This window comes from Crinia signifera, unplaced genomic scaffold (genome assembly GCF_055691185.1).
Source record: "Crinia signifera unplaced genomic scaffold, ASM5569118v1 HAP2_SCAFFOLD_238, whole genome shotgun sequence".
Taxonomy (NCBI): domain Eukaryota; kingdom Metazoa; phylum Chordata; class Amphibia; order Anura; family Myobatrachidae; genus Crinia; species Crinia signifera.
This window is the reverse complement of record NW_028142131.1, coordinates 30,001-40,000: the sequence shown is the minus strand read 5'-3', so window position 1 is coordinate 40,000 and position 10,000 is coordinate 30,001. Positions and strand designations below refer to the sequence as shown.

The following is a 10,000-nucleotide window of genomic DNA, read 5'->3' as shown; positions in this document are numbered from 1 at the left end:
AATGATTATTTTTTTTCTCAGAGTGGTTTGGAAGAAATTGTGTATTATTAACAGGAATCCATGAGAGACTGCTGTCAGAAGGCACTAACCGATATGAGGACCCTCACGGGGTTAGAGGATTTTGATGAGTTTTTCATTACTAATCATGTCACAAGTTTCTAAACATCTATGGACCACAAGAAATAGTTTTCTTCCAGATTTTACAACAACGTATACTATTTAATACCCATAGTATTTGCAACACTCTGTTATTGCAGGTTATCTACCCAATGCGATTATTCTTATTATTTTTTTAGTGTAAATCAATTAATTTTACAGTTATGGAAGTATTACAGTCATCTAGTCATTGGTTTATGATCTGCATATCTCTTACTATCAAATAGCAGATAGTCAGTACTTACTACATTTATTTACAGCACAGTCCAATATACGTGGACTCAATTAAGCCAAGGTTTTATGGACAGCCCCACTATGTCCCACAATGAGTTGCATGATTGCTACCACAATGCTGATTCAATATGTTTATGATCTAATGATGTGTTTAAATTCTTTACAGGATTCTCTTACTGACACTTTTTCTATTACTACTACTAAATCTAACTGACACAGAGCTGGCAAAGTACAATATACTGACATAATTGCTTCATTTGAGACTCTGATACACGCACTGACAGAAACCACAGCACTGGATATATCAGATTTATCATATACCTGTCTTTACTGTAATGAACAACAAGCAGAGGCCTTGGGAGTTTGAACACATATACATGGGGATTCACATAGACCGATTGGGCAACAGTTGCACACTTGACCGAGTGGCATCTGCTTTACCAACATGTTTAAGTGGCGGCTGCTGCAGCCTTTGTATAGAAATTACAGAACACCGCACACTATGTGTCTCTAATGCTACATCTTTTCTAATGAACTCTTCACGGACAAGACACATTTCCAGTGCATGGTACTCTTGTTGGGAACTTTTGCTCCCAGCGCCACATGACCTGACCATTGTCAGGTGTGGTACGCTAAATCCTGCTACTCTGCTACCTGGTGGGACCCGGGAGTCCCAGAGGATGGATGAGAGGCAGGATTTAGAATATGATTGTGAGGAATATTTAAAGCAAAATTTCTCCAATTAGACCTGATATCTCTGACACGCCACTACCATCTACAAAGATTGTAGTTGTCACCAACAAGGAGACTCAGGATGGCCATATACGGGATATGCGGTAGTATTGGATTTAGAGATCCTCATTTTCCATCGTGATTTTGCTGTGATATAATACGCTAATATCACAGCAAGTAAAGGAGCTCATTGAGGCTGTGCAACTCCCTGCAAAGGCAGTAGTTGTTAAGTGTCAAGCTCACATGTTATAAAGTGATCTTGTTGCACTTGGTAACAAAAATAAGATGGCCACTGTTGTGAATCACATCACTATACAATTTAATGTTTTTAAAATTGACCAGCAGAAGCTCATAAAACATCAAGAGTTGTGTATTTAAAAGGAATGTGCCAATGGATGAAGAATGGATACAGTCAAAAGGCTAATGGCCTATGTAAAGATGGTGGGGGCAGACCAGTAGCTCCCCAAACCCCTCCTCCTGGCATATGCGGAAGCTGCCCATGGGATGACCCATGTAAGGAGAGAGAGGGCATGTATGTTGATTTCATCTTATGCAGAGGCCCAAACGCATCTGCAGAAGAATGAACTCAGGAAAATTATTCCTATAGAACCATCAAACATTTCTCCTACCACTGGTCCATTCCTAAGGTTAAAAATATTTTTTGGGGAATTTACATGCATTTAAAATTGTCATTATATTTAAATGGTATCTGATATGTTACAGTATCTTGATTAGAAGGAACATCCCAGCTGTCCCATGTACAGCATCCTTTACAGCAAAGAAATGTTTTGAGAAATTTGTGTTCAGATATGTTATCCCATAAGGTATATGGTAGTAAAAAAAAAAAAAATCATAGAGGTACATATTTGACAGGAAAGGTATTCTAAGGAATAAGTCAAAATATGGGTATGAAAATTTGGTTGCACTCACCACACACTTAAAGGTTTTAGTCAAAATTGAACATGTTAACAAATGCACATTGAGAACACATAATTTAGGGTGGGTGTGGAAATTACCATGAGTTGACTTGAAGTTTTGTCTTCGGTTTTGTATGACATTCACACTACTCCTCAGCAGCCACTGAACCTGTCCCTTTATAAGATCATTATTTTAATTGATATATATTTTTTTTTGGGAGACCATCAATCCCTATTCAACATCCAGCAGCAGACTTGTCACTCTAATTCTCACATCATCTAAATACTTTGCCAGAAAAGCAAACAAGCTTATGAAGGGATGTTGTTATAAGGTCCAGCCTGGAGACTATGCAATGGTGAGAAAATTCTTACAATTAAATGTCTCGTAGATCAAAGGCAAGACCCGTCCCTGTGAAACAAACCGATTGAATTAATGCGTCTCACTGCAAGAAGGTTTCCGACCTGGTGGTGATATCAGTTGAAAGAAATAGAAACTGATGCAGATAAATATTGTGACTGTGATTCTAACTTAATAAACTTATTTGATGATGGGCCTGTCCAGGGCCCCCACACAGACCAAGACAAGGTCCACGGAATCGGGGGGCATCCTTTGTGGTGTCCCTGCGGGTTGTGGGCAAGAAGAGGTCCACGGAATCGGGGGATACCCTTAGTGGTGTCCCTGCGGGTTGTGGACAAGGTGTAAAACAATGATCCCCATGAGTGACCAAGTCTCCCATACACTCACTAACTGAAGAAATCATTTTTTAAGTTTTCATTTTTTTATAGTGAATGAGGGTTACCAGGGATTGGTTGCTGGCAAGGACAGTGTGTATAGTTATCAAAGAGGTATTACTAGAGTCATGATGGTGTATTCTACTTCTGCTTTTAATTTTAATCCCACAAGTATAGTATAATCATAACAGACACACATATACATCATACTACTGATGCTCCCAGGTTTCGGTATGCATCAGAGGATGGTAATAAAATACTGATAGCCAATATGTTAAACTAATTAGAAGGTTTAAAATAAATATATGAGTAATAACATAAAAGTAACTAAGAACATCCAAACCAGAACCATTGATAGAATACATCTAGTAAGGTATCAGTAAAGAAGAGGCATTCTAAGTTAGGATGGTAACAATGGTGCAAACATAATATCTATATGCAAACTGACATTTCTTCTTTAAGATGCTCATCATGAGCTGATAAAAATAACAATAAGGTAAACTGATTGTTGTTTATATTGTCATCTACGGTATCACTCTGGTAATGTTGGGTTAATGGCTACTTATATTTGCAGTCAAATCAAACAACACTTTATTTTCTATGTAGGATTTACACAAGTGAATCTTATAAGGTTACTGACTCTCCCTAGGTTTAAAATTGGTAAAGAGTGTAATAACAGGAGATATTTTGGAGTACAACAAAACATGTAGTTATGTGACAGAGTTGGGTGTGCTAGTATAAAATCTAGATAAAAAAGGGTACTCATTGAATTGTTTCTTATGATGTTTTCTCAAACATACTGTCTCATAAGCCATGGACATTACCACAAGGATTATGAGGTTTCTAAATGGTTACAAACAAGATCGATTGTAATAAAATTTTACTTTTACTAATTAATACAGTGGTGATTCAACATGAAGAGTTGAAAGTAACACATGGTATATTAAAGAAACACACTTATTTACATTATCCCAAGTTTATAAAATTGTATTTGAATTTGTGAATATAATTAAAATATGGTACAAGCATCACAAATACTAAATGGATGATGACGTTAAAAGGAAAGTTGAATGAAATTATTTGGGTTAAAAATTAGTTTATTGAATAGGTGTGAGTGATGTGATTCCCTACAGTTGAACCCCAATAACTGGTTCGCATAAGTCAATGTTATATATGCTTTAAGAAGTTTGATGTTTTTGCCAAGATAATATTATTGATTTTTCTGTATACTAGTGAAATGCTTCAAGAAGGTTTAAGAGAGAAACAAATGATGCACAGTACGAGAGATATGAACTTTTTTTCGGAGATATGAAAAAAGTTGAGGATGGACTGATAATACAGAAAATCAACTAATCAATAAATCTATGCTTTTATTATATTCTGTTTTCCTGACTGCCGCTATTATTGCTGCAGATGACTTTAGCTTGTTGCACACTGTACTATTCACTGCGTATGAGGCCTTCCCTTTGCGCTAAACAGTTATAATATCTAACATATTATATGTTAGAAGCAGCAGACATTTTGTGAGGCATGACTCGCATATCTCGTTACAAGATGGCGTGTGGAGTCAGAATACTGCTGAAATAAGTAATTTCTTATGAGATATTGTTTTGGATTTCTGGGTTTAAGAATGCCTTATTGATGTAACACAGAACAAGGACAGACACCTAGACTCCACAAACTGAATAATATGGGAACAAGGCCACACATGCGTAGACCCACAAGGCCACTGAAGTTGGGTGTTGGGTTAATTATGACATCATGATTGAAAGCAGAGCTTGCCAATAAGACTCAATGCTTATGAGTAATTAATTAATTAATGTGATAAAGGTTTAAATATCAGAGTGATAGAAGGAGGGAGAAGGCAGTTGAGAAAGAACAAGGAAGCACAGGGGGCTGGAGGTAATTATGAAGGAGGTTTAATCATGGCTGATCACTGTCCTTGAAAGGTGTCCATTTTGATTTGATTTAGAATTACTGTTTAAGTATTAGCTAGTCAGTTTTGTGTTTCTTGTGTTAGTCTGCATTCGCAATTACCTGTAATGAAGCTATTCTTTAAGTAAAGCATTGCCATACATTTTATAAAAAGGTTGTGTGGGTGTGCAATCATTTCAGCGTTGCCATTATATTTAAAGGTAATAAAGTAAATAAATTTGGTTTGGGTTATTTATCATATCTAAGCTTATCAGATAAATATCTGGTTTATCAGTAATAATTAAAAGAGCTGGATAAAATAGTTGATGTATATTGTTGTATTATGTTACTGAGATAATGGGGAATGTGTTTTTTTTTACCCAAAGTACCACCATATGGTTGAAAATGTACTACATACTCCTAAGTAATTACAAACTAATTGTGTAAAATGGCAAGAGCAAAATTCAATTGATGCTTTGAAATCAAGCATTTAACATCAATCATGGGCTCTAAAAGGCAGCTAAATGCTGGGCTCGTCCGGGATTTGAACCCGGGACCTCTCGCACCCTAAGCGAGAATCATACCCCTAGACCAACGAGCCACCCCTGAAAACTTCTCACGTCAGAATAAATTTTTTTTTTTAAAGTGAAACTCATATTATTTATGTAATAATTAAAAGAGCTGGATAAAATAGTTGATGTATATTGTTGTATTATGTTACTGAGATAATGGGGAATGTGTTTTTTTTACCCAAAGTACCACCATATGGTTGAAAATGTACTACATACTCCTAAGTAATTACAAACTAATTGTGTAAAATGGCAAGAGCAAAATTCAATTGATGCTTTGAAATCAAGCATGTAACATCAATCATGGGCTCTAAAAGGCAGCTAAATGCTGGGCTCATCCGGGATTTGAACCCCGGACCTCTTGCACCCTAAGCGAGAATCATACCCCTAGACCAACGAGACACCCCTGAAAACTTCTCACGTCAGAATATTTTTTTTTTTTAAAGTGAAACTCATATTATTTATGTAATAATTGAAAGAGCTGGATAAAATAGTTGATGTATTTTGTTGTATTATGTTACTGAGATAATGGGGAATGTGTTTTTTTACCCAAAGTACCACCATATGGTTGAAAATGTTCTACATACTCCTAAGTAATTACAAACTAATTGTGTAAAATGGCAAGAGCAAAATTCAATTGATGCTTTGAAATCAAGCATTTAACATCAATCATGGGCTCTAAAAGGCAGCTAAATGCTGGGCTCGTCCGGGATTTGAACCCGGGACCTCTCGCACCCTAAGCGAGAATCATACCCCTAGACCAACAAGCCACCCCTGAAAACTTCTCACGTCAGAATAAATTTTTTTTTTTAAAGTGAAACATATTATTTACGTAATAATTGAAAGAGGTGGAAAAAATATTTGATGTATATTGTTGTATTATGTTACTGAGATAATGGGGAATGTGTTTTTTTTACCCAAAGTACCACCATATGGTTGAAAATGTACTACATACTCCTAAGTAATTACAAACTAATTGTGTAAAATGGCAAGAGCAAAATTCAATTGAGGCTTTGAAATCAAGCATGTAACATCAATCATGGGCTCTAAAAGGCAGCTAAATGCTGGGCTCATCCGGGATTTGAACCCCGGACCTCTTGCACCCTAAGCGAGAGTCATACCCCTAGACCAACGAGACACCCCTGAAAACTTCTCACGTCAGAATAATTTTTTTTTTTAAAGTGAAACTCATATTATTTATGTAATAATTGAAAGAGCTGGATAAAATAGTTGATGTATATTGTTGTATTATGTTACTGAGATAATGGGGAATGTGTTTTTTTTTACCCAAAGTACCACCATATGGTTGAAAATGTACTACATACTCCTCAGTAATTACAAACTAATTGTGTAAAATGGCAAGAGCAAAATTCAATTGATGCTTTGAAATCAAGCATGTAACATTAATCATGGGCTCTAAAAGGCAGCTAAATGCTGGGCTCGTCCGGGATTTGAACCCGGGACCTCTCGCACCCTAAGCGAGAATCATACCCCTAGACCAACAAGCCACCCCTGAAAACTTCTCACGTCAGAATAAATTTTTTTTTTTAAAGTGAAACTCATATTATTTACGTAATAATTGAAAGAGGTGGAAAAAATATTTGATGTATATTGTTGTATTATGTTACTGAGATAATGGGGAATGTGTTTTTTTTACCCAAAGTACCACCATATGGTTGAAAATGTACTACATACTCCTAAGTAATTACAAACTAATTGTGTAAAATGGCAAGAGCAAAATTCAATTGAGGCTTTGAAATCAAGCATGTAACATCAATCATGGGCTCTAAAAGGCAGCTAAATGCTGGGCTCATCTGGGATTTGAACCCCAGACCTCTTGCACCCTAAGCGAGAATCATACCCCTAGACCAACGAGACACCCCTGAAAACTTCTCACGTCAGAATAATTTTTTTTTTTAAAGTGAAACTCATATTATTTATGTAATAATTGAAAGAGCTGGATAAAATAGTTGATGTATTTTGTTGTATTATGTTACTGAGATAATGGGGAATGTGTTTTTTTACCCAAAGTACCACCATATGGTTGAAAATGTTCTACATACTCCTAAGTAATTACAAACTAATTGTGTAAAATGGCAAGAGCAAAATTCAATTGATGCTTTGAAATCAAGCATTTAACATCAATCATGGGCTCTAAAAGGCAGCTAAATGCTGGGCTCGTCCGGGATTTGAACCCGGGACCTCTCGCACCCTAAGCGAGAATCATACCCCTAGACCAACAAGCCACCCCTGAAAACTTCTCACGTCACAATATTTTTTTTTTTAAAGTGAAACTCATTATATACGTAATAATGCAGAGAGCTGGATAAAATATTTAATGAATATTGTTGTGTTATGTTACTGAGATAATGGGGAATGTGTTTTTTTACCCAAAGTACCACCATATGGTTGAAAATGTCCTAAATACTCATAATTAATTACAAACTAATTGTGTAAAATGGCAAGAGCAAAATTCAATTGATGCTTTGAAATCAAGCATGTAACATCAATCATGGGCTCTAAAAGGCAGCTAAATGCTGGGCTCATCCGGGATTTGAACCCCGGACCTCTTGCACCCTAAGCGAGAATCATACCCCTAGACCAACGAGACACCCCTGAAAACTTCTCACGTCAGAATATTTTTTTTTTTTTAAAGTGAAACTCATATTATTTACGTAATAATTGAAAGAGGTGGAAAAAATATTTGATGTATATTGTTGTATTATGTTACTGAGATAATGGGGAATGTGTTTTTTTACCCAAAGTACCACCATATGGTTGAAAATGTTCTACATACTCCTAAGTAATTACAAACTAATTGTGTAAAATGGCAAGAGCAAAATTCAATTGATGCTTTGAAATCAAGCATTTAACATCAATCATGGGCTCTAAAAGTCTGCTAAATGCTGGGCTCGTCCGGGATTTGAACCCGGGACCTCTCGCACCCGAAGCGAGAATCATACCCCTAGACCAACGAGCCACCCCTGAAAACTTTTCACCTTAGAATTACTTTTTTTTTTAAAGTGAAACTCATTATATACGTAATAATGCAGAGAGCTGGATAAAATATTTAATGAATATTGTTGTGTTATGTTACTGAGATAATGGGGAATGTGTTTTTTTACCCAAAGTACCACCATATGGTTGAAAATGTCCTAAATACTCATAAGTAATTACAAACTAATTGTGTAAAATGGCAAGAGCAAAATTCAATTGATGCTTTGAAATCAAGCATTTAACATCAATCATGGGCTCTAAAAGTCTGCTATATGCTGGGCTCGTCCGGGATTTGAACCCGGGACCTCTCGCACCCTAAGCGAGAATCATACCCCTAGACCAACGAGCCACCCCTGAAAACTTCTCACGTCAGAATAATTTTTTTTTTTTAAAGAGAAACTCATATTATTTATGTAATAATTGAAAGAGCTGGATAAAATAGTTGATGTATATTGTTGTATTATGTTACTGAGATAATGGGGAATGTGTTTTTTTTACCCAAAGTACCACCATATGGTTGAAAATGTACTACATACTCCTAAGTAATTACAAACTAATTGTGTAAAATGGCAAGAGCAAAATTCAATTGATGCTTTGAAATCAAGCATGTAACATTAATCATGGGCTCTAAAAGGCAGCTAAATGCTGGGCTCGTCCGGGATTTGAACCCGGGACCTCTCGCACCCTAAGCGAGAATCATACCCCTAGACCAACAAGCCACCACTGAAAACTTCTCACGTCAGAATAATTTTTTTTTTTTAAAGTGAAACTCATATTATTTACGTAATAATTGAAAGAGGTGGAAAAAATATTTGATGTATATTGTTGTATTATGTTACTGAGATAATGGGGAATGTGTTTTTTTTACCCAAAGTACCACCATATGGTTGAAAATGTACTACATACTCCTAAGTAATTACAAACTAATTGTGTAAAATGGCAAGAGCAAAATTCAATTGAGGCTTTGAAATCAAGCATGTAACATCAATCATGGGCTCTAAAAGGCAGCTAAATGCTGGGCTCATCCGGGATTTGAACCCCGGACCTCTTGCACCCTAAGCGAGAATCATACCCCTAGACCAACGAGACACCCCTGAAAACTTCTCACGTCAGAATATTTTTTTTTTTTTAAAGTGAAACTCATATTATTTATGTAATAATTGAAAGAGCTGGATAAAATAGTTGATGTATTTTGTTGTATTATGTTACTGAGATAATGGGGAATGTGTTTTTTTACCCAAAGTACCACCATATGGTTGAAAATGTTCTACATACTCCTAAGTAATTACAAACTAATTGTGTAAAATGGCAAGAGCAAAATTCAATTGATGCTTTGAAATCAAGCATTTAACATCAATCATGGGCTCTAAAAGGCAGCTAAATGCTGGGCTCGTCCGGGATTTGAACCCGGGACCTCTCGCACCCAAAGCGAGAATCATACCCCTAGACCAACAAGCCACCCCTGAAAACTTCTCACGTCACAATATTTTTTTTTTTAAAGTGAAACTCATTATATACGTAATAATGCAGAGTGCTGGATAAAATATTTAATGAATATTGTTGTGTTATGTTACTGAGATAATGGGGAATGTGTTTTTTTACCCAAAGTACCACCATATGGTTGAAAATGTCCTAAATACTCATAATTAATTACAAACTAATTGTGTAAAATGGCAAGAGCAAAATTCAATTGATGCTTTGAAATCAAGCATGTAACATCAATCATTGGCTCTAAAAGGCAGCTAAATG

General features: G+C 36.0%; 7 non-coding genes across 7 annotated transcripts; all 7 read right to left on the bottom strand.

The window, feature by feature from the left end:
* Positions 1 to 5,214: 5,214 nt before the first annotated feature.
* TRNAP-AGG (transfer RNA proline (anticodon AGG)) lies at positions 5,215 to 5,286 on the bottom strand. The gene has a single exon. It is a non-coding gene; the product is annotated as a tRNA-Pro (tRNA).
* A 666-nt stretch (positions 5,287 to 5,952) lies between these two features.
* On the bottom strand, positions 5,953 to 6,024 carry TRNAP-AGG (transfer RNA proline (anticodon AGG)). Its single transcript has one exon. It is a non-coding gene; the product is annotated as a tRNA-Pro (tRNA).
* A 666-nt stretch (positions 6,025 to 6,690) lies between these two features.
* TRNAP-AGG (transfer RNA proline (anticodon AGG)) lies at positions 6,691 to 6,762 on the bottom strand. Its single transcript has one exon. It is a non-coding gene; the product is annotated as a tRNA-Pro (tRNA).
* A 666-nt stretch (positions 6,763 to 7,428) lies between these two features.
* On the bottom strand, positions 7,429 to 7,500 carry TRNAP-AGG (transfer RNA proline (anticodon AGG)). Its single transcript has one exon. It is a non-coding gene; the product is annotated as a tRNA-Pro (tRNA).
* A 662-nt stretch (positions 7,501 to 8,162) lies between these two features.
* Positions 8,163 to 8,234, bottom strand: TRNAP-CGG (transfer RNA proline (anticodon CGG)). Its single transcript has one exon. It is a non-coding gene; the product is annotated as a tRNA-Pro (tRNA).
* A 294-nt stretch (positions 8,235 to 8,528) lies between these two features.
* TRNAP-AGG (transfer RNA proline (anticodon AGG)) lies at positions 8,529 to 8,600 on the bottom strand. The gene has a single exon. It is a non-coding gene; the product is annotated as a tRNA-Pro (tRNA).
* Positions 8,601 to 8,898: 298 nt separating this feature from the next.
* On the bottom strand, positions 8,899 to 8,970 carry TRNAP-AGG (transfer RNA proline (anticodon AGG)). The gene has a single exon. It is a non-coding gene; the product is annotated as a tRNA-Pro (tRNA).
* Between the last annotated feature and the right edge of the window lie 1,030 nt (positions 8,971 to 10,000).